Source organism: Equus quagga, chromosome 1, assembly GCF_021613505.1.
Source record: "Equus quagga isolate Etosha38 chromosome 1, UCLA_HA_Equagga_1.0, whole genome shotgun sequence".
NCBI classification, from domain to species: domain Eukaryota; kingdom Metazoa; phylum Chordata; class Mammalia; order Perissodactyla; family Equidae; genus Equus; species Equus quagga.
This window is the reverse complement of record NC_060267.1, coordinates 112,777,976-112,803,097: the sequence shown is the minus strand read 5'-3', so window position 1 is coordinate 112,803,097 and position 25,122 is coordinate 112,777,976. Positions and strand designations below refer to the sequence as shown.

The 25,122-nt window shown below is 36.2% G+C and overlaps 1 pseudogene; it reads left to right on the top strand.

The window, feature by feature from the left end:
• Positions 1-7,835: 7,835 nt before the first annotated feature.
• LOC124251489 (40S ribosomal protein SA-like) lies at positions 7,836-9,200 on the top strand (annotated as a pseudogene).
• Positions 9,201-25,122: the final 15,922 nt, after the last annotated feature.

Sequence of the window (25,122 nt, the reverse complement as noted above, 5' to 3'; positions counted from 1 at the left end):
AACAAAGCAGACAGCTTAACATTGCAAAAGAATAGAAAACTAAATTCTTACTGGAATACAGCCCAGAAAAGTAAGCCATAACCTAAACAGAGACTTCCTACTGAAATAAAAGATTTAAATAAGATCAAGAGTCTCCTAACATATATGAAAATGTCCAAAATACAACCAAAAATCACGTATTATACCATGATAGGAAAAGCATAGCTTGAATGAGAAAAGAGTATCAGCTGATGCCAATACTGAGATGAATCAAATGTTCAAAGTTTCTGACATAAATTTTAAAGCAGCCGTTATAAAATTGTTTCAATAAGTAATTAAAAATTGCCAATACAAGTGAAAAAAATAGAAATATTAACAGTTTTGTCACTCTCTATTATAGAAATTACTTAAAAGAACCAAATAGGAATTATAGAACTGAAAATGGACTCACTGAAATAGCAAACTAACTGGATAGACTCAGTAGTAAAGGGGACTTGAAAGAACAAAGCATCCAGAAACTTGGGGACAAAGCAATGGAATTTACTCATTATGAACTACAGAAAGAAAACAGACATCACCTTCTTCCCACCAAAAGATTGAACAGAGCCTTAGGAAACTGTGGCACAACAACTAAAACTCTAACATTCAGGGGCCGGCCCAGTGGCTCAGCGGTTAAGTGCACACGTTCCGCTTGGGCGGCCTGGGGTTCATGGGTTCGGATCCCGGGGGCAGACATGGCACCGCTTGGCAAGCCATGCTGTGGTAGGCGTCCCACATATAAAGTAGAGGAAGATGGGCACGGATGTTAGCTCAGGGCCAGTCTGCCTCAGCAAAAAGAGGAGGATTGGCAGCAGATGTTAGCTCAGGGCTAATTTTCCTCAAAAAACAAAAAAAATCTAACATTCATATTATTAGAGTCCCAGAAAGAGAGGAGAAAGAATTTGGGTATTTGAACAAATAATGGCTAAAAAATTCCCAAATTTGGTGGAATACATAGCCTACAGATTCAAAAGCTGAGCAAACCCAAATAGGATAAACACAAAGGAATCCATGCCAAGACACATCATAATTAAATTTCTGAAAAGTAAAGACAATGAAAAAATTTTAAAAGCAACCAAGGAGATACCAACTTAAATTTCTCATTTGAATTGAATTCTTGTTCCAATTTCTCATCTGAAACTATGGAGACCAGAAGGAATTAGCATACCATTTTTCACGTTTGGAAAGAAAAGAACTGCCAGATGCGAATTCTGTGTCTGGAAAAACTGTCAGGAATGAATGGAAAGACGTTCTCAGATGAAGAGAAACTAAGAAAATTTGCTGCAAACAGCTCTACCTTTAAAGAATGTCTAAAGGAAGATCTGCCACTGAAAAGAAATGATAACAGAAGGCATGAAACTTCAAAAAGAAAAGAATAATGGGATGGTGAAAAATAGATGTACATATAATAGCCTATTAGTCTGATGATTCTCTTAAATCATATTTGATGGTGGAAATAAAAACTATAACATCTTTTGTATCACTCAATGTTTGCAGAGGAAATACTTGAAACAATTATATTTTTTAAATTGGAAGAATAAAGGAAACTAAATGGAAGTAAGTTTTTAACACTCCCCTTGAACTGATTAAATGATGATACTAGTAGATTGTGATAATTCACATTTGCATGTTATAATACCCAGAGCAACCACTAAACAAACTACACAAAGCAACAGACCAAAAAATGGTATAAATAAATTAAGATGGAATCCTAAAACATGTTCAAATAACACATTTGAAAGAAAGAAATGAGAAAGAGAGGAAAGACAGACAGAAAAAACAATCAGAAAACAAATCATAAAATGTCAGTAATGCAAATATAAGCAAATATGATCTGGAATGCGAGTGTTTATGGGTCAGAACAGAATGTTGCCCACTACTTTTGGAACTTATGGACCAGATATTTAAATTTACCTTTATTGTGCTTAAATTTGGCTCTATAATTTGAATGTTTTTTTGATGAGTATACAAGATGTTGTTTATTGTGGGTAGACCACTCCCTCATTTACCCATGGATGAGAGAATCTTGATGGAAAACCTCATAAAAAAAATAATAAAACCTTAATTTACTTCTAAGTATATGGAAACAATCCATGGCTTTCAGGTTTCAGGGTATTTACAGATATATGACTGCATATTTTATTGATTTTATGTTCAATCCTGTGAAAAGGTATAAGGATACACAAGAAAATGTGATAAAACAGTAAATGCAGATTAAAAGGAGATTTTACTTTTCACCCGATGAATGGGCATGCATTTAAAAGATTGACAAGCAGTGTCTTTGAAAGTTGGAGGATATGAGTCCTCTCTTCCACTGCTAATAAGAAAGTCAATCTATACAGTCATCCTGCAGGAGAATTTAGCACTATCTATGAAAATTCACACATGTGGGTCCTGTCACCCAAGATTGCTACTGCTCATCTACTCTAAAATAACACACATTCACAATGTTTACTAATGTGCATGCAGACTTGTTTATAAAAATGAACATTTTGAAACAATCTAAATGTTCACAAATAAGGTATTGGCGTGAATAAAGCAAATTGCAGGACAAAATATACAGTTGGATACTATTTATATTTTAAAAACGCATCAGAAATACCATATTTCTTTATAGATATATGCAGATCACTCCATAGAGAAAAAGATCTGGATGATACACCCCAAACTGAGATGATTGGTAACTCTAAGAATGGGAAAAGGAACCAAAATTGAGGATGGGAGCCAACTATACATTTTTGCCTTATCTGTAATATTTTAATTTATTCGAGGAGAATGTATTAGTATAACTCATACACTTTTAAAAATGTGTTCAGACACAACACAAATATCTTTTAAATGTGCTCAGACACTATACAAATTTTAAAGAGCTACAAACCATTATGAAGGTTTAAAATATGAGCTTCAAGTATTCTAAAATCTCTCCCTTTGCCTTCAGGACATAAATGTCTTGAGAGCAGACTGCCAGAAGGCTGCAGGCAGGGACTAGGTCATTTTCAGGAAGGCCATGCTGTGCCTGTAGGGGTTGCCATGGGCACAGTTCATAAGGCCAATCCTGAAGAGTAATGTTAGTGAACAGTAAGTCTTTGGAGGAAGGATCTGTTTGGAAGGAGATAAGACAGAAAATGGGGTACTGAGTCAAAGTTCAGAAGAGCAGATCAACTGAAGCTTAAAAATGAGTGAAAAGGACAGGCTGCCAGAGAGATAGAAGCACATCTCCTGGAGCAGGGACTGTGAGGTGTAATGCAGACCAGCCCCTTCAGGGGGACGTAAAAATACACCATCCTGCATAGCACATTATGTATCAGCATCCCAGCAAACAAATTGCATAAATTAACTGTAATCATTAGTTCTGGGTTTTACAATTTACTTTCTCCAGAAACTATTAGGATTTTCATTCTAACCTACATGTTCTGAAATTTCAGATGTATATATATATGTTTGGAACCAAGTGGTTTGGATTTTTTTATTTTGTTCTATTTTTTGTTTGCATTGCTTTGCTTTGGTTTTGTAAATCCTGCTCAGCAATGAGTGTGTCCTTTTTTCCTGCAGATCTTTCTTTTCTTATAGAAGAATTTCCTTTTTTATCTCTTTAAACACTGACCTCCATTATATATTATTCTTTTGAAGCTCCATTTAGATGATTTTTTTGTAACTTCTAGACCTCTTCTCCAAGTCTCAACTTTTCTTTCACGATTTCTCTCCTTTTATTTTCTAGCTTTCTCATTCACTCTACAACCATGTCCATATTGTACCTATCAATGTCAGCAATTTTATTATTTTTATGGTTCTTCCTTGTATCTACTTAGTCTTATTGTTGAATAAAATATGTTGTCACTCTAAAAACATTACTTTTAACTTTTTGAAATATTGTTCTCTTATTTTTGTTTCCACATGTGTGTAAGTTTGCCCCAATTTTGTTTGGTCTTTCTGTTTAATTGCATTGACTTTCTGCAAGTGTTGAGAAGGAATTGTGTATTCATCTTAGTAGATGAAATTTCCTGTTAGACGGTGTTTTATAATCTTTGCACAACTCACCAGCTCCAGCAATGGCCTTAATTTCTGCCATTTCTCAGTAAGAATGGATAAAATGCAGAATGAGACACTGACCGAACATCTAGTTATCTATAATGCTCCTCATTCGTCTCTCGCATTCGTTGTCAGATGACCAGGTATTTCCCTGAATCTCTGATATAAGCTCACTTTTTCATGCTGCATCCTGGAAACAGATACACGGATCTTTGTTGTTTGTCCCAAGAGGTATTTAACAGAGGTCAAACTATCAGGGTGCTCCAGGAAATTCCTCCGGGACCTCCTCCTACTTTTCCATACAGCAGCAATATCCCTTCTAAACTAGCAACATCTTTTGGGCTAAAATTTCCCTCTTCAATTTCTGTTTGCCGATGATTGCTCAAAATTCTTTTGTACCATTTGCTTTTTATGAGTGTGACTTTTAGGAACGGGATGCTGTGGACTTGCCAGGTGTGCTTATTTTGCCACCTTGAAATGAAAATCTATCATCTAATCTGTTGATGTCTAGAGATCAAAAGCTAGGGCATCAGGGGTTTTAGCTTTTAACAGGGATGGTCTTTTTAGGGGCTTTGTTAAAAGCACTTAAAATGATGCATTTGTATGTATTAAAATTTCAAATAAACATAGCCTCTGACTCAGCAATTTGAATTCTGGGAATTTGACCAATATCATTAATGATACCATTAAGTTAAGACTCTTAGTTAAGGATATTTATTGCAGTATTATTTGAAATAACAAAATACTGAAAGCCATCTGAATGTCCTTCAAAACAGTTGACTACATTTTGGTCTATTTTTACTATGGTATATTATGCAGCTATTATAAAGGATGGGGAAAATAGACATGCATTGACTTCCAGTTCTGGCAATGATTTACCTTTAAGTGAAAATATCAAGTTATTGAGTAATCTATGAGAGACTGGATAAACAAATGGACAATGGCCAGAGAATATATATACGTTTTATATATATACTGATGGAAATCTGACCTGCAACCAGCACCCGGGAAACCAACCCATTATCTGGCTGTAGATAGTTAAGCTGCTATTTATGTCAGGCTTGTAGGAAGTTAAACTGCTATCTCTATGGGTCCAGGAAGTCAAATAGCCAGAACCTCATTAAAACTGACAGTTTTCCTAAGTTTTGTCCCCACTTCCGACTTAGGACAAACCAGAGAACACGAAATAGTCACTCTTAACCAAGCACATAGGATGTCCCGCTTCTAGTTAGCTTGCTTACGTACAGCTTCCTCCTGCCCACAGCCTCCAATCAGGATATACCTGAAGCCTTCATTTTTTTCCACTAGAAAGCTTTCACCCTCCTCTGCCTGCCTTTGAGTCGCCAAAACACATGCAGTGGTGGCTGACTCCCTTGCTACAGCTAGTTCTAAATAAATATTCTCTGTTCTCATTTGGTTGGTCTTCATTTATTCCCACATATATAAAGTACAATCTTGTTTGTAAAATTATATAGAACACAAAAAATTGTATAAGTGTAAGTAAACAACAACAACAAAAAGGGCTAAACACGATTTTGGTTATATCAGGAATATGGGATAACATGTGTTAGTTTTACAATTCAAATGAGTAAAATAAAAGAGATAACATGATACATTAACCCACCCACTCAAGCACATAGCTTATTTCACATAGAAAATAATTCTAATAGTCACATTTAATATGATGACTTTTTCGTCTTTATAAATATGTTTATTATATTAGGTGTGGCTATTTTAGGAGACATCTGACATTTGCTCCCATATGTCAATGGGAGCTCAAAACTAGAGAGTCCTTAAAATGACTAGAAAACAATTTATTTTTGAACTACAAATATTTAGCTTAGTGACAAAAAAAAAATGTAATGCTTTCCTGCTATTCTTTTCAATATTCACTCCGTGTTTTATTCTCAAGATAGACTTGGACACACTCTAAAATGTACTTGAGTTTTATCTTAAGTATTGCTGTATGCAAGGGAACAAAGAATTTTTCTTATCAGCCCCTTCCTGCTGGACTTCCGAATGCACTTGATTCCCAGCTATTAACCCAGGAGACCTATATTCACAATCACTTTGTGTTTCTTGAGACCCTACAGGTTTAATCGTGTATAGACATTCTTATAAAGATTATTACTTTTTTTTTTTGGTACTGAACAATGTTTGCCAATATCCCCGTGACTTGTGGCTAAAAGATGACTAGAAGTTCAACCAGTCAAGCCACTGGGGATCTCAGTTATTCTCTGGAAACACTGTTTGCTTGAGGGGAAAGTACCCTGGGAACCTGAACTTTTCACAGTACCCTGTAGCCTTTTGTTAGGAGAGTGGAAAAGACCCATCGTTTAGTCAACCATTAAGCATTAAATCATTTCAAGAGCTTTTTCAACAGCTCTTGATAAATGAAAAATGTGTAACTGTAACAAAGTAATAGTCATCAATTAAAATTGATTTCAGTTCTTTGTGAAATATTTAAGGAAACTCATAAGTTTATCAACTTTCCCAAAGCTTTTACTATTTACACAGGTAGCAAAAAATGCTTGGTGTTGAGAGAATAAAATGGAGGAAATTGTTTTGCTGCAACTCAAAGCTGATTTTTCTTCCCTCTTAGGGGTCTTCTAAGCTAAGAATTGCAAATTTTATAAATGAAATAAAGCCAGTTTATAGGTTTTTTAAAACTGTCTTAATTCAAAGCTTTTACTCAGGTTTTCTAATCATTTTAAGTAGAGAAATTATCAATTCATAAATAACTTTTGGTGTGCACTTGACATTCCACTCATCTCTATAGAATAAAAAGAAATCCAAGGCTCTATTTCCTCCTACAAAGACCTGGGCGACTCACTTGTAAATGTTTGTTGTCTCACTTATGTCGCTCGCATCAATTGTACTGGTAACTGCACAAAACTTATAAAATGGCTAATCAAACCATGCTTATGCACAAAAACCAAGCGGACAAGAAAATATACCAAGGCTTTGCACTGATACTTAAAGTCATTTTTCATAATGAATATATCATTATCCTTAAAAATACATATTGCCTATTGCAAAGTGCACTAAGGTAAAATCATGAGGAAAGGCAAAAGCAGTAACTCCATGCCAAGGGAATGACGTATATACATTTACACATTCTCATGACTGAGAAAACAAATTTCCAATTATAATTATTTATCCCTCTTAATTTAATTCAATGTACAATTACTCAAGTTTTTACTTGATTTTGCCAGAGAAAAACAAAGGATCAGCTGTCTGTGGCCACAGAATTCTGGTAACTATTTATCCGCTTGTCAAAAACCCATGATTAAGATACGTAAAATCTCACCATACCTTTTTTCAGAAACTATGTTGGATTCTGATCTCCAGAAATGCGTATTTTAGGATCACGATTTTTTAGGACAGATTGTTTGTGTTGACTACCATTTACGAAGACGGTGGGGATAGAAAAAGTACTTGTTTGAAATGAAAGTGTTGCATGAATTCTGAATTTATCTGGTGTTTGATTCCGTTCCAATTTAATCTATGCACTACTATGTCATTTATTGCTATGGTAACTGGATACTCATTTGAAAAATTACATCAAAATCTGAGTGGGGAAAGGTGCAATATTTAACTGAAGGTAACTCTTAACACGATAGAAAACATTTTAATGATAAATGAATATTTAAGCAAATATCCATATCTGATATAATAAAGCTATTTAAATTCGTGATTGCTATTTCGGCACCCATTTTAGAATATAAACATTGCTTTGGTTTTTAATATAAAATTAATTATTTTATTCTGATTTTTAAAAGTAATACATGCCACTTATCAACATACTTGCAGCCTTCCTCAGAAAGGATCCATACAGAGTTGTTCTGAGTTCTCATTGTAACTTAAAGGGAAATTTTCACAATGTCTGGAAATTTGATGTCCCACAAATGAAGGAGGGGAATATCCTTAAACTGCTTGCAGCAGAAACCCACTTAGGGGGCACCAAACTTGACTTTCAAAGGAACAGTAAATCTACAAAAGGAAAAGTGATGGAATCTACATCACAAATCTGAAGAGAACCTGGGAGAAGCTTCTGCTAGCAGCTTGTGCCATTGTTGCCACTGACAACCTGACTGATGTCAGTGTCATATCCTCCAGAAATACTAGCCAGCAAGCTGTGCTGAAGTTTGCTGCTGCTGCCACTGGAGCCACTCCTATTGCTGGCAGCTTCGCTTCTGGAAGCTTCATTAAGCAGATCCAGGTAGCCTTCCAGGAGCTGCAACTTCCTGTGGTTACTAGATGACAACCAGCCTCTCACAGAGGCATCTTATGTTAACCTGCCTACCTGCTCTCTGTGAAACAGACTTTCCGCTGTGCTATGTGGACATTGCCATCCTGTGCCACAGCAAGGGAGCTTGCTCAGCAGGTCTAACGTGAAGGGGGCTGGCCTGGGAAGTTCTGCACATGTGTGATACTGTCTCCAGTGAACACCTGTGGAAAGTTGTTCCTGAGCTCTACTTCTACAGAGATCCTGAAGACACTGAAAAGGAAGAGTAGGCTGCTGCTAAAAAGGCCATGTTGTAGTTGATTCCTACTGCTAGCGACCCTGTGTACAGCAGAGTGGAATTCTGCCCTGCCATAGTGCTCCATCCTTTCACCTTCTGGAACTATGTCAGACAATGCTCCACAACTATTCATAGGTTTTCATGGCCAATCTTTTTGGAAATGGATGGCATCCTTCTTCCTAGTCTGTCATAGTCTAGAAGCCCCCACTGAAACTCATCCACCATGGGACCCTGCTGGTATTTGAAATACTGGTTGCATAGTTTTCAGCATCACAGCAACATGCAGCTGCCACAGCATGACAATTGATAGACAGGTCGTGTGGTTCCCTGACTGGGAAACAAACCCAGGCTGCAGCGATGAGAGCACTGAATCTTAATCACTGGACCACCAAAAGACCGTGACCAAGGAGGAATTTCAGAGTGAATGTACTGCTCTAGCTCCTGAGTTTACTCATCCTTAATCTGGAGTCACAGTTGGTCTGAAGGTGTGCAGGTGCCCTCTGCACCCATCAAGCAGTTCCCTGCTGAAGCCTGGAGCAGAGCGCTCAGCCTATCACTGAAGACTGGTCTGCAGCCCCCACTGCTCAAACCACTGAGTGGATAGAAACAACCACTAAGTGGTCTTAAACTGTACTTCCACAGACTCAAACGAAAGATAAAAATAAGATTGATGGAAAATAGTTTCTAAAAAAAAAACACAAAACTTGGAACATACAGAATACATAAGGAAAACAACGTAACCATATTTCCAATATACAAGGATAAGTCTTGCCATAATTTTGATGTATTTTCTTTCAGCTTTAATAAATAGATATGTTTATTCATTTGGATTTATTTGTGGGATGTGAAGAGGCTTCTGAAGGAATGACAAAGAAGATGTGATGAAATACGGTTAGGTAAAAATAGAGAATAAAATGAAATAAGATTTATATTCATTTATTTCTTTGGAGAAAGATTCTAAGAGGAGGTATCAGGAAAACCATGGACTGTAGCTAACAAGCGCCTAGCTAACAGTGATTTTTATATCAGGAATTAATTTTCATCTATATCAAGGATACTCAAGTAGTCAGTAAAGTGTTCATGCAACTATTCAATGATATTATTATCAAGGACATTTTTATATTACCACTCCAATATCCTTAATGTTCCTGCCTCTCACCTCATGCTGTCAACTATGGCTGCTAAAGCCCCTAACTATTTATTACCTGTCTGGTTCAAGGCAAGAAGAAAATAGAAAGAACAGGAGCCAGTGACATCTCTTCCTTTTACCAGGACAGCAAAAATTTTCCATAAAGCTCTCCCAAAAGATTTTCCTTTTAATTCTGCTGAATCAAGTTAAATTTATATTTATGTCTTTTTAGTAGAAACCAATCATTACTGACCCATGTTCTGTCACCTCTACCATAAAGAGGGCTAAGAAAAACGGGCATTACATTTAAGGATTTTTTTTTCTCCAGTCTCTCTAGGGAAAATGGACAAGGGAGAAAGAGGTTTGGAACTGTATTAGTCTGCTAGGCTGCCATATCAAAGTAATACAGACTGGGTGGCTTGAACAACAGAAATTTATCGTCTCACAGTTCTGGAGACTAGAAGTCCAAAATCAATGTGTCCTCAGGGCTGATTCCTTCTGAGAGCTGTGAGGGAAGGATCTGTCGCAGGCCTCTTTCCTTGACTTGTAGACGGCCGTCTTTTATCTATGTCTCTTCCCTCCTCTTCCCTCCGTGCTTATTTCTGTGTCCAAATTTCCTCTTATTATAAGGACATCAGTTATATATTGGGTTAGAGCTCACTCTAATGACCTCATTTTAATGTCATTATCTCTGCAAACAATATGTCTCCAAACAAGACCACATTACGAGGTACTAGGGGTTGGGACTTCAACATATGAATTTTGAAGGGGATACAATTCAACACTTCAACCCTTAATAAGGAATGGTTTATGTGGAATATGTGAGATTCATTATAACTGTCTGCTTATGGAGACCACAGGCACAGAAATGACTGACCTGTTCACACTCTTCACTTAGTCTCAGAGCATGTGTGGTGATGGACAATTTGGAGCAAATGCTGAGGTGGCCAAGTCCATGAATTTAAAGCTGAATCTGCCCTCCAGGGCTCTACCTCAGAGTGACATCCAATCTCAGTGTGTACTAGTTCCGCGCGTCTCCATGGGATTCCTTGGTACAGCTGGTGGGATTGTTTCTTTAATGACCCAAAGAATACCTAGTGAGAAGAATTCAATAATTAATTGTAAATGCCTCATTTGAATACTTACTGATCAAGAAAATCATGTTGAATATCCTAATGTGCCTATTATGAGTTTTGAATATTGTCCAAAAGGGAATGCCGTGGTTACTGGAGGTTGAGATAAGAAATTAAATTGGTTAATCTTTTTGCAATACAGGAAATCTTCTCTGTGCCTGAAAAGGAAAGAACATCTTCATTCTCTAAAGAGAAATAGACAGCCGGCACTGAGTGATGGTGTAGGGTGTAAGTAATAGATATTTCTATGTAATCACTCATACATAACAAAGTGCACATTCTACATTGTACTTATTTTTGGGAGACTTAATGTCTATATCAAGTAAATTAAATATTGCTATCCAGATGGAACCAGGACCATACGTTTTGAAAATAATTTATTGAGGTGAAATTCACATAACATAAAATTGACTATTTTAAAGTGAACAATTCAGTAGCATTTAGTATAGTCACAGTGTTGTGCAACTACCACCTCTATCCAGTTCCAAAACATTTTCATCACTCCAAAATAAAACCATTTATCCAGGCCCCAGTAATCACCAATCTGTGTTCTATCTCTATCAATTTATATATTCTGAATATTTCACATAAATGGAATTGTACGATATGTCACCTTTAGTGTTCAGTTTCTTTTATTTAGCATAATGTTTTTGAGGTTCATCCATAAATGGCATTTGGGCTGTTTCCTCTTTTTTATAGTTGTGAACAGTGCCACTAAAAACACGTACGTACATGTACTTGTTTGAGTACCTTTTTTCAATTCTTTTGGGTATATGCCTAAGAATAGAATTGTGAGGTCGTATGATAATTTTATGTTTAACTTTTTTGAGGAATTGCCAAACTGTTCTCCGGGGTGGCTGACCATTTTACATTCCCATCAGCGATGTAAGAGGGTTCTAATTTATCGACATCCTTGACAATACTTGTTGTGGTTTCTTATCATTATCATTGTTATCATTGCCATCCTAGTGAATGTGAAGTGGTACATCATTGTGGTTTTGATTTGTATTTCCCTGAAAATTAATGATGTTGAGCATAATTTCATGTGCTTGTTAGCCATTTGTATATCTTCTTCGAGAAATGTGTATTCAAGTCCTTTGCCCAGTTTTTAAATGAATTGTTTAAACAACCTTTTGTTGTTGAGTTGTAATGATTCTTTATACATTCTAGAAACTAGACTCTTATCAGATATATAATTTGCAAATATTTTTTTCCATCCTACAGGTTGTCTTTTCAGTTTTTCAATAATGTTCTTTGATTCACAAATGTTTCTAATCTTGATGAAGTCTAATTTACTTATTTATTATTGTTGCTTGTGCTGTTGGTGTGTATTTTTAAATAATACATGCGCGCGCACACACACACACCACACACACTCTCTCTCTAATGGTAAATAGACAATTATTCCATATCCATGGGACAATTTTTCAGAGTATCAGGATATATGTTCATTAAAGTATTATAAGTTGTTTATTTTGCTTGAATGTACATGGTCTTGATTAATTGAACAAGATATAAACCATTGTTACTTTAATAACATAGTTTTCACCAAGATAAAGTAAAGATAGAAGCATATATATCCTCTTTTCTGAGGTATATAATAGCATGAAATGTAAGCTTCTCTCATGTACTCATTCATCAAATATTTTTGAGTACTTATAATATGCTGTTTTAGACAATGGAGACATACTAATGAAAAGATAAATAGTTTTCTGCCCTCATTGAGCTTATATTCTGGTGTATAAATGTAAATAAAATAAATAAATTCAGGTGGTAAGAAATACTATAAAAACAAAAAAGCATCATACTAATGTCTTAACTAGTAAATTATTTTAACTAGTAGGAAGGGGTACTGAAGATGTGACAACTGAACTGAAAGCTGAATTAAAATTAGGGAGGAAATGCTAGGAGGAAAGCATTCTAGGCTGAGAAATCACAAATGCAAAAGCCTAGAAGTGTAAATGAACATTGAGTTTTCCAGAAATATGAAAAAGGCCACTATGGCTCGTGGAGAACATGATGTTTATCTTGGAATAAAGCAGTAGCAGACACAGTGTATAGAAAGAAATTGCCTGTTTTGGGTCAGTTGATTTATTTCATAACTATTAGCGGGCATGAGTCTGGGCACTAAACACTATGATTCTTATCCAGAGTTAAGGAGAAAAGTTTCAGGAGCGGGTAGATGAGAGAAAGGAGGTGTAAAAATAGAAAAGACTCCACCTCTATCTCCATGGAATTACAGTCTAGTAAGGACATCACAAAAACATAGCTAACCATAGTACAAGGCAAAGCAAAGTTCAAGTAATTATAAAGGGTTGAATCAGGGGAGCTTCTTAATCTTGTATTTGAAGCATAGGTAGGATTTCTATACTTGAAAAACTTTTAAGTCAAAAAGAAACAAAGGCCCAGAGACATGAATGAATAAGGCATTTTGGAGAAATGGAGTACTGCATTATAGATAGAAAGGATGCAAAGAAATACGTAGGCTATAAAGACAATGGCATGAAAGCTGGCACCTACACACATCTGTCCCTTCTACACTAGAACCAAGTATTTCAAGGAGGATGGAGTAATTTCCATCTCTTCTCTGCTTTCATTCAGAACCTTAGCAGAAACTATATGTGCTCCGGCAGTAATGAGGAAAGAGATGCAGATAGCTTTGTAATGATCACTCCACTTGAAGTTTAATGTAAAATATTCTCCAGCAACAGTAAGAAAAGAGATATATACGCTAGATGTTATGGTCTGAATTGTCTTCTCTCCCAAATTCCTGTGCCAAAGTCTTAACCCTCAGTACCTCAGAGTGTGACTTCGAGATAGGGTCTTTAAAAAGATAATTAAGGTAAAATGAGGTCATACGGATGGGCCCTAATTCAGTCTGACTTGGGGTTGTATAGCCCAAAGACACACACCGAGAAAAGACCATGTGAAGACACGGGGGCAAGACGGCCATCTATATACACTTCAAAGAGAAAAACCTCAGAAGGAACTAACCCTGCCTGCACCTTGATGTCACACTTCTAGCCTCCAAATTATGAGAAAATAAATCTGTCATTTAAGCCACCCAGTCTGTGGCACTTCATTATGACAGTCCTAGCAAACTAATATACTGGGAATTTTTTTTTTAAATGGCGGTTATTCTCCGTAATATCCATATTAGATATGAGGATTTTGAAGTCTCAAAAAGTTAAGTAATTTGGCCCATGTCACATAAACCTTGCCATAAGAAAGAAAACATTTAGTTTTTAACTAGAGTAAGCATAAAATCTATTTTCCTGACTGGGACATTTTTGAGAGTATATTTGGTACTATTAATAATTATGGTGGGAAAATAGGTGTAAACCAGGTCATACATCTAAAAAGTAATATCTTAGGCTCCATGAAAAAGCAAGAAGTTCTCTCTTCAATGGATTTTCTTTGACATATTCTGGCTGTAATTGAAGCTATTTAATATGTTATTAACAAGATGCTGCCCAGTCATACATTGTCTCCTTTATAACTATATTCACACAAGAAATTTCTAATTTTAGTACAAAGAATAATTGTACTTCTGAGCAATTAATTGACTTAGTTTATCTTTTGGAGACAAGGAACTGTGTGACTGACTGTGTCTCCCTCTTTAAGTGAGGTTGCTGGAAAGCTTAGCCCAAATTTGCATCTGATGCAAATGTAAAGATCAGCATAATATGCCATTTTCTTAGTCTCATTTCATTTTCTATTCTCATCTTTGTGTTCTTTTCTTATTTCCCTTCCACCTTTGCCTTTCTTATACCTTGTTATGTTTATTTATCCTTGTAAGCCACCTTAAATCTTGTTCTGGAATAAAATTAGTTATATAAATTGATCAGTCACTCAAAAGATGACCTCGTTCTCTGCCACTGTTCAAGACTTTCCTTTGTTATTCAGTGCCAGTTACAAAATCTGCATCCAGATTTCCTCTTATTAGAGGATCCTGTTTGTGCCCTAGATGTTTATAACTTGTGGGTTTCCAAGCCTGTGTGCAGTCATGTGGAGATTCCAAGGTTGGATAAAAACGTGAAACATAGGACCATCTGGAAGAAGCCCACATTAGATTGTAATACTTCCACACACTCTTAGTTGAAGTGGAGGAAAAGTAATTTTTCTTCTCCAAAATAAAAACTGTACAATTATATGATTTTTTTAAAAGTAAAGAACATTTTCTAAACTATAGAAACACTATAGGTTGTCTATAATTATAGTATGCCACTTTACTGAAATTACCCTAGATCAAAAAGAATAATTCTAGGTTTATTACATTGTACAGTGTGTACCATTACTAAATATAGAATTTCATATTGGTCTATTCCAAATATACAACTGTTGAAACATGGAAAAAAAGGAGAGCAGTTCACTGGCATGGTTCCAGCAGAGTTCTTGCTGTGTTATTCTTTCTGGATGTAGTTTTTTTTTAGACATTTAATTGTAACACACCTGCCTTATTTCTCAGAGATACATAGAAATAGCGTGTCCTAGTGTGTTTGGCTCTGGACGGGACTAAATGAGCAGCTGTATCTTCATTGCAAGTCTAACTTGCATAGTTCCTCCCTGCTTCTTACTTCAGATAGACAAAAAAAAGAAAAATAAATCTTACTATACCCCCCCTTCATTCAGCAATACCTGGGTTTTGAGACTTTCTTATAAGCAGTTCATGAGGAAAAGATGTGATACTTATATACCTGAATACAAAGTAAACATTGAACAGTATAGATAGCAAGGAGAGTGTTGTGGACTGAATTTTGCACCCCCCAAACTCATATATTGAAGCCCCAACCCCTATGGGGGGAGGAAATATTCTTCTGTCCTTCTAGGTTCTGCTGACTGGTCTAAGAATTGAATTGACATGAGACAGAATAACAGGAGAAAACCAAACAAGTTTAATAACATGCATATGTGGGAGAAACCCAGAAAAACTGAGTAACTCACCAAAATAGCCAAAGTCACCGCCTTAAATACCATCTTCAGCTAAAGATAAAGGAGGATGTTGGGGCTAGTGGTTTGGGACTTCAAAAGGGAGGAAGGCAATTCACACGGAGATAGAAAAGCAATGTTTGGTAAAAAATGTTTGCCATGTCTTGCAAAAACAATGAGACATGGAGAGGACTTTAATCAAATGGGCCTTGTGAGGTTCATCCCTGTCTATCACACCTAGTTCATGTTACACTGTAGTTATCTGTGGTATTAGCTCCTTCTTGAAACAGACCTTCTATCTTAAATTCTTTTAGGCGGTTAGTGGGTAGGTCAAAGTTTCTTCCTGAGTCTTTTGTTCTTAAAAATAATCAAGTCAAAGAGACACATTTCAGGGTAGCAAATTCTGCTTCCCTACACCATCAGTGTGACTCTTTTGGAGACAGGGCCTTTAAAGAGGTAATTAAGTATAAATGAGATCATAAGGGTGGGGCCCCAACCTAAAACAGTCGACTGGTATCCTTATAAGAAGAGGAAGACACATGAGAGAAGCATGCACAGTGGAAAGACCATGTGAGGACAAGTGACAAATTTGCCATCTGCAAACCAAAGAGAGAGGCCTTAGGAGAAACCAACCCTGCAGGCATCTTGATCTTGGACTTTGCCTCCAGAACTGTGAGCTATAAATTTCTGTTGTTTAAACCACCAGTTTGTGGGGTTTTTTATGGTAGCCCTACAGAAGGGAATGAGGACTGATGAAATATATATTTATTATGCTTTTGTCTAAACCTATCCAAATTATTTTACATTTGAACTCTACTACAAACTGAAGTGTAGGCAGGCTGCACGTTCTTAAATCCATTCTATAAATGAGAACATAGAAGTAGAAGTTTTTAACCTCATACAAGCTAGTTATTAACTGGGAGCTGTACATATAAGAGACAAAAAAAGAGCTCATCCTCCATGTTTGTTCCTCATCTTTCAACTCTTTTTCTTCTACTCATATATTTTGAAGCATACATTCAAATATAATAGACATATATATGCTATATCTACATAGAACATGATAAATTTTATTTGGCCTCAAGTAGTTTTCCAGATTACTTTTCTACCCAGATGCAACATAGAAGCATTGGGTCTGGGACAATATATTAGTTCTTCTCCTGCTCTGATAAAGTAGATTTAAAATAATGCAAGGTAACTGGAGTGCCCCAGTTTTATTTCATGGCCTAACCTTAAGGACTTCAGGGCATTCTGAGAATTATACACTGATTTTTTTTAATTCCCCCAGGATAGATTATAAATTTTCATAGTGGAATCAAGATAGGAAAGTAAAAGTTGGAAACAATCAGTGCAACTGAGTGAAACAAAATGCCATAAGATATATGCAAACACACCAATCACTATAAATGGACACTAATTTACTTTCAGCACTCTAGATATGTTTGTATTAATTTATTCAAAACCAGTATATAAAAAAAATTTACAATTTAAATGTTGTTTTGGGTGAACAGCCACTTGCCAACAATTCAATAAGTTTTGACAATTTTCATTTTTTGTAAAGATGCTCATGGAGCAATTTTTAACTTTATTGTAAAAAGAGATAATTTGGCCCAGACAGCAATAGAAACACCACTTTCTGAATAGGCAGAGTTTTCCTGCTCACGTTTTATTTATTTACTTCTGACAGGAGCTTGCCAACAAAGGCAACCTAACTATTTATACGAAAGTCATCATTAGAGGTACAATTGCCTATACATTGGCAGATACAGTTATGTTACATTACGTAGAGGATGAGACCTTTTTTTTCCTAGAAAGGTTATTTTTCTTTGAAAATTTAGGGGGAAAGATTGTCTGTATTTGAAAACCATTTGTATGTTCTGTTTACATTTCATAAACAAAACAGAAAGATTGGATCAATTTTACACAATTTCAAAAAGAAATGAATTTACAAACTGGAGTTTAATAGGAGAATAGAAAGATGTTAAAAGTAGATTGATCTTTAGTGAAGATGAAGGTCTGGGTACAGGATGCAAGTTTTCATCCTTCTTGACACTAGGGATTTTTAGAATCAAGTGAGAAGAAGCCTCCTAGAATGAATATGATATTTCACTCCTACGTGTTCTATACATTTCCCCTGGAAGGGCGGAATTGGAAAACTAGAAAACCAGAAGCCGTTTGTGACACCTCCCTCTCTCCACCCCTATATCTAATCCATCAACAATCTGGTTGGTTTCCATTTTCTTTACCAAGATCATTGTTTCTTACCTGGACTACTGCAATACCCACTTATTGGTCTTCTCACTTCCTCTCTTGCTTTTAACAACCTACTACCAGATTAAATCTAGATTGAAATGAAAATCTGGCCACCTTCTATTAAAACCTGTCCAGGGACTCCCAACGGTCTAGGGACAAACACCGAAATCCTTAATGTAACCTACCCAGCCTTGCATGGCCTGGTTCCCGTCTCTCTTCAGCTCTCCTTCATACAAAACTCTTTCTCCGTCTATGATACATCCACATGGATTTTCTTTCAGTTCTTTTAATTAACCTTGCTTCCTTCTGCTGTGGACCTTTTCACATTCATTTCCTGCTCTTAAAATACCATTCACCAGCTCCTTTCACCTAATTCACTTGAACTCTTACTTCACATCTCTGTTCAATTATCATTTCCTTAGGGAAGCCTTCCATAATCTAACTAGGTCAATTTCTTCCTATGATGTGCTTTCAAATTTCAAAGAACCTTGCACTTCTCTGTCACACCACTTTTCATGGCTGTAACTTTACTTTTATATGTCTGACTATATCATGCAGGTTCATCTATACCTCTATAAATTCTATAGTGGCCTGGACAACATCTGTTTTTGCATACTGTCCTATATCAAGACGTAACACAGTAAGTAGAACATAGTTGGTTCTCAATCCTTTCATTAAAAGTCAATAAATTTTATCATATAGTAGGCACACTCAATTTTTTGTGAAAATTTCAACATACCAAAGAAGCATGGTAAGATCTTAATTTAGGTCTTAGAAAATGTCAGCAGTATGATGTACTGGGTTACTTAGAAATGTATTATCGTATTTAGATCTATGTGTATTTCTTTAACTATTATTTTATTTGGTTTTTCTTATTGACCCCTCACTTCAATAGAGTTTAAATATTCATGCAGCAATATTAACTAAAATAATATTTTGTCAGCAAAAGATCAACACTTGAATTTTGTCAATACTCTCTTTCTTAATTACAGATCAAGTTCCAAGAAACATAGTCATGCTTTAAGAGATATATCTGACGAATTCATCCCAATTTTAACATTAGCAAATGTTACACATAGTTGATATTTTTTTAAATGGCCTTATCCATCTGGAAATGTATACTCTCATAGTGAAGTAGATAAAAAAGCCAAAAGATTGTCTTCAATAACATGGAGAATTTAAAAAATAGATGAGTATGGATTTGCAATGCTCTCCAGTTAATATGTATTTTAATCAAGTTATATTTATGCAAGCATGATTAATTCACTATATTAGAACACAATATAATTACTCAGATTGGCTAAGAATAAACAATACAGCAAAGGCTTTGAATACATTTTAAGTTTGCAGAAAGTAAATCGAATGAACCAATTTTACAGGTTTCCATATTCATTGTGCATAAGCCAGGTTGACTTGCATAGTTGTTTCGTTTGTTTTGTTATTGTCTGCTTCTGATATCTTCCTCTTATTATGCCTTAAGCCTTACTTCCTCCTTATGTGTTGTTTCTATGGTCCATTTGTCATAATCATTTCTAAGTCAAGTCATAAATTGTATACTTCTTTTGATGATTTGACATTTGGGACATTTTATTTTTCACCCCCTCCTTATAGTACTCATAAAATGGTACACTATTCATACACTGTGGCAAATAGAATAAATTATGGTGGTACACCTTACTAGACCTTGACATGATAGTTAAAACTTACAAACAAAACTTCACAATGACTCAGCATTCTGATTTGTGTTTGAAGTCAGGGCTAGAATTTCACTGGTTTTCATTAGTGAGGTATTCATTTCTCTATGTCCAGGGGAAAAATACATTTTCTCTTGAATGTAGAGCTCATGTTACTGAATTTAGTAATTCCAGATAAGTCAGAGAGTTCATTATAGCATACCCACCTTGAGCTGAGTTGGGTTAACTTAATTGTGGCTATCTTTCCCCATGTTAACTGCAGCACTGCAAATAATTTAATACAGTCTGGGGCACTTTACCCATTCTGTGAAGTCCAGATAAGTCTGAGATGAGCTACAGGAAGGAAGCAATATATGATCAGGCAGGAAGCCTACACTTATTAGCAGCAAGTGCTAGGCTACTACTGGGTAGCGGAACCCAGGCTGCATAAGCCATCCCTTCTCTCATTCACTTCCAGGCCAGGCTGTCTGAATATACATATAATTCCAATGGATATGTAATGAACACTTGTTTGACGTGAGAGCCTATTATCATTAATTCCTAAGGTTAACAATGTTTTATGTCTTTCCCTTTATAAGCATTTGTCTACCTAAGAAGTGGGCATCATTATTACCATGTTATAAATAACCCAAATAGGTTTCATTTTGAAATATGCTAGATGTGACTTGTAGGATTCTTAACCTTGGGACCAGAAACATCTAGTTGGTGAAGAGATCACCAACTCAGAGACTTGAGTTCTTTCCTCCCAGTTATTGTGAGAGAGCAAGTCCTTCAACACTCAGGACTCATTCCTTTTTTTACGTTTGTCCTCAGTGGTCCCTAAGATCCCTCCACTTCTAACACTATTTCTATAAAGCAAGTTGGAATTTTTTTAAATATCACACATGTTGTTGTGTAATAAGTTTTTTAGGTCTGTAGGCTATTTCTGTACCATCTAAGCCTTTGCTAACACATCCTTTAATTCGACCTCCTTTCAGAAAATAATCAGTGCCCTCTATCTCTTCTAATTGCTCCATTTGCTTTTTTTAATGTTACAGGTAAACCAACCTTAAGGGAGTCGTAACTTTCTCTTAATATTTTTTTTCCCACTGCTCTTGGAGACGGTTGTCTCAAAGGTCAAGTTAACTTCTAAATTAGTTTGGCAAACATTCTATCTATAGGCCATTTAAAAGAAGCACCAATGTCTCTACCTGAAGAACAGGTTTGGGTCACCAGGTATGTTAGTGCATCCTAGGCAATTTTTCTTTCACAGGCTGGAAGAGGAGACAAGAACAAGAGGCACTAGAAATGCAAAATCTTCCATGATTAGTTTGTGTTCAGGAAAGGAAAATGTGCACCTCGTAGTGAGTGGTTTCTGAAGCATTAGCTTTAAAAATTCTGTAAATCATGGCAAATTTTGCAGATGCTCCTTAGTTCTTCTACTTCAAAATCATCATGAAAGTTATGGATTTTACAATACCTGAGCATTCCAGTGAAAAGAATTCTCAGAGATCACCACTGAGCACCTCCCATGCTGGCACACGGCCTATCAGAGCCCTGAAAACCCTCCCAACCCAGGAAATAAGAACAAGGACTTCCTAAATCCCATCATTGATTCACTGCTGATTTCAAACTGCTCAAAATTCCAGTGCTAATGAATTTAATTAAAACAAAAAAAAATCATATAACCTTAATCGGGAAGCTTAAGGTAGATTCCAGTTTTTGGAGCCGCACAATATTTTCAGGTGTTTGATTTCTCCTAGTAAATTTTATGGGTTCATTGTTTATTGTCACCAAGGAGGATTAAGCCCGCTGGGGAAAGCACCATCCTTCTTTGTACTCAGAGGGAAGCGAATGACCAGTTTAAATACTACTGGATTTCAATCAATTAAAAGACAATTAAAAAGAAATAAGAGTGAGATAAAGCTAAAGCAGTTTAAGAATAGCTGAAACTTAGGAAAGAAAGACCTAAACTTCTCTGAAAAAACAAAACAGAATCCAATGGTACTCTCTAAGTAGTGGAAAATATGGCTAGAAGATGGAAAAAGGAATATGTATCTACTTATGTACGTATACACATGTATTACATATATATATGAAATATGTAATTATATATATAATATGATATAATGTATACTATATATTAAATTGCCAGTGGCCAAATGATAATAGCATTTAAACAAAATGATAAATAGCAAAGCAGAAGCAAAACTAACTATTTTGAAATAAGGACCAAAATAAGATGGCAAAGGAAGAGACTCATTTATTTTAATACTCCTAGTGACTAGCTCAGTGCATGTCACATAGTAAGGGCTCAGATAATACAGGAATTAATGAATGATTGACTAAATGAATGAATGTTTGTGACCTAAGATAAAAGGATAACTTTATTTAAAATCTTAGTAAGTTCTATGCCTTAAGACCAAAAATGAGACACCTGCTTCTAATTTTTTATTAAAAATGTACTCTTGTTCCTAAAGTTTTCTACAATACGCAAACTAAGGACTGTTGATATTTGCAGTAGAGGGCCTGTCTTTTATTCATTAAGAAGGGGAGGAAGGAAGGATGGTAGAAAGGAGTAAAGATCAGTGAGACCGTGACGCAAGACATTAGGAAACTACCAGTCTGACTTTAAGCTCCTCAATTTTAGTGTCCAGAAAGGTTGTCAGTGTGTTAGACAAGGCTTCTGGTGCTTACTTCTCCTAGAATGTGCTACAGTTTCCCTTCATAAGACTCACGTCTATTCGTGAGCAGCGATCGTCCAATCCAAGTAAGATCAAACCAAAACAAGTAAATAACTTAGCTTGTTACGACAAGAACATTCTCTTCCATGTACAACTGACCACACATTCTGGCCCTTCCTCTTGTAGGACATGAAAGTAAATTTCTCAGAACAGTTCATCTCAGTCATTGAGCAAATCCCTTATTGTCAGTGGACTCGTCCTCATGCACAGGTGGGGTGGGATGGCAGCTGGTTGGATCTAAAGCTAAATCTAAAAATCTAAAATCTAAAGCCAGAATGCCTGCAATCAAGTTCTTGTGAGAATTAAATGAGTGAATAACTGGAAGCACGTAGTGCAGTTCATGGCACATAGGAAGGATGCAATAAGTGTCAGAATTTATTAATGCTGTCCAGACTCAGTCTTCATGTACGATATCTGCTGGTTGTGTAAGTCTACCACTTCACGTGTCGTTGGTTCTTTTACTCTAAGGAGCACTTTCACTCGCATTGTCGCATGTGGGAAGCAGCGAGGCATTGTGGTTAGTAGCCTAGCCTCAGACAGCCCTGCTTTGAACACTGATTCAATTTATCTGCAAGACCTTTATCTGAGGTCATTCAATCTCTCCAAACCTCAGTTTTCTTATGAGTAAAGTTAGGGTTATAATCATTCTTTCCTTATACGGTAATTATAAGGTAAATCAAGAAAATACTTAGCATAATGCCTGTATATATTGTGAAATGTGCTGAATATGTTATTATTGAATTGTTGTATTAAATCTTATAATCTTCATAGTCTCCACCCCCAAAATAATGCCTCTGCTTGGAGACCTCAATACCACCATAACTCAACAAATCTAGATAGGATTTACCAGCTTTTCTCCTTAAGCAAAACTTCTTCCTAAATTTGTATCTCAATTATCTTTTCAAATATCCACATTTGATAGGACTCTATACCCACGACTCTGCCTTATTGGCTTTTTATAGAGATGAGTAAATCAGAGAGGTTATGTGACTAGCCTATGGACACACAGTGGGTAACAAACAGAGAAGTGAGCTGCTCACAGGTCTGAATGCAGAGCTTTGTTTTTCTCACCTGCTGCAGTTTCCTGTTACTTTTCGAAGACGCATAATTGCTGTAAGTCATCCCCCAAAGACATCCTTTACCTGTAAGGGAATGTCTATGAGATTGACATGTATTTTTCATCTCTTCTTCAGTGACAAAGCATCCAATCTAACAAAATCCATCCCATGACCTTGTGATAAAATATGCTTTAAAATAAGTACCACATAGCCATTCATTTTCGGGTATGAAGTAAACATACTGCTGGTACATGCAGAGTAAATTGATGTTTTGCTTAATGCCATGCTTTTGTTCCTTTTCTCTGGTGAACCCAAAGGTTGCACTTTAATGCAGTGATGCTAGCCAAAATGTGTAAGTAAACAACAAATGCAGAGCACATTCCTAAGTGGTACATATAAAATCTCTTTAACTAGAATGCAGTTACCTTCCCCGAAAGGCTAAGCATTTCCCCCTTGAATTTCTCTTCTGTTCAAGGAGCCCAGTTGCACTGATGTCTGAAATTCATCAGTCACCTGGAACATAGACAAAAAGCTGTGACTAACACAAACACAACATTCTAGGTACCCACACGCACACATACAAGCCTTATAATTTAATGCCTGGGAAACTAAATAAAAATAATTAACTCTATATATCGCTCATGGTGGCCGTTTATTGTTCCTTGTGAAATCAATGTTTAAGCATTTGGGACATCGCCCACTTTATCGAAGGACTGAATTAGTGTTTTGAATTGTATATTAAACTGACATTGTGTTCCTTGGATTTAATTGATTAACAGGTTTGTGGGGGGTTTTTTCAGTAAAATATGAAGCTCCAAGGGTAATAGTCTTCTGACCAAAAGAAAATAAAATACTGTCATGCATATCCCAGGTCCTGGATGTTACAGGCAGGAACAATTCTGGTTTGAAAAGATATAATAAATACTCAGAATATGAGAGTGGAAACAAAAAGATGATTTGCCAAATGTCTGATTTCTGCCCCTTCTCAATTCTTCTGAATTTGGTCTCTCAAAGATCAGTAATGACTTCCTGAACACAAAATCCACTTTCTTCTTTCGAGCTCATTTTCTCTTCCTCCTAGGCAGTATTCCACACTCTGCACAAACCTCTTTCTCTTGAAACCCTCTCTTTCACGCATTAATTCATTCAATAGTATTTATCAAGATATTCTAAATGTCAGGCACAATTTTAGGTATTGGGAATGAAGTGGTGAACAAAACAGGCACCATTTGCCCCTCAAACCTCTTTAATATACTTACCCTTCCAAGGTTCTTGGCACTCTCTTTTTGCGGAGAGCAATACACCAATTCTATCACACCCGTCTATTCTCTCATGAGTCAATATTGCCTGTTTGCTAAAGACACCCAGAATTATATCTACATGCCCATCATCTCTCCATAGCCTACACCCCCAAAATGATGCCACTTCTAGCATCAACACCTGTGTAACTCAACAAATCTAAACTGAACTGTTCCCCCCTGAGCTCAGCTTCTTCCAAAGTTTCCATCTCCATTATCTTTCCAAATACTCACATTTGAGAGGACTCTGTCTCTTGTCTGCCGTATCTAGTCATCTGTCAGACTTTTGGTTCTACATCTGCAACAACTCTAGAATACACTCTCATTCTTTA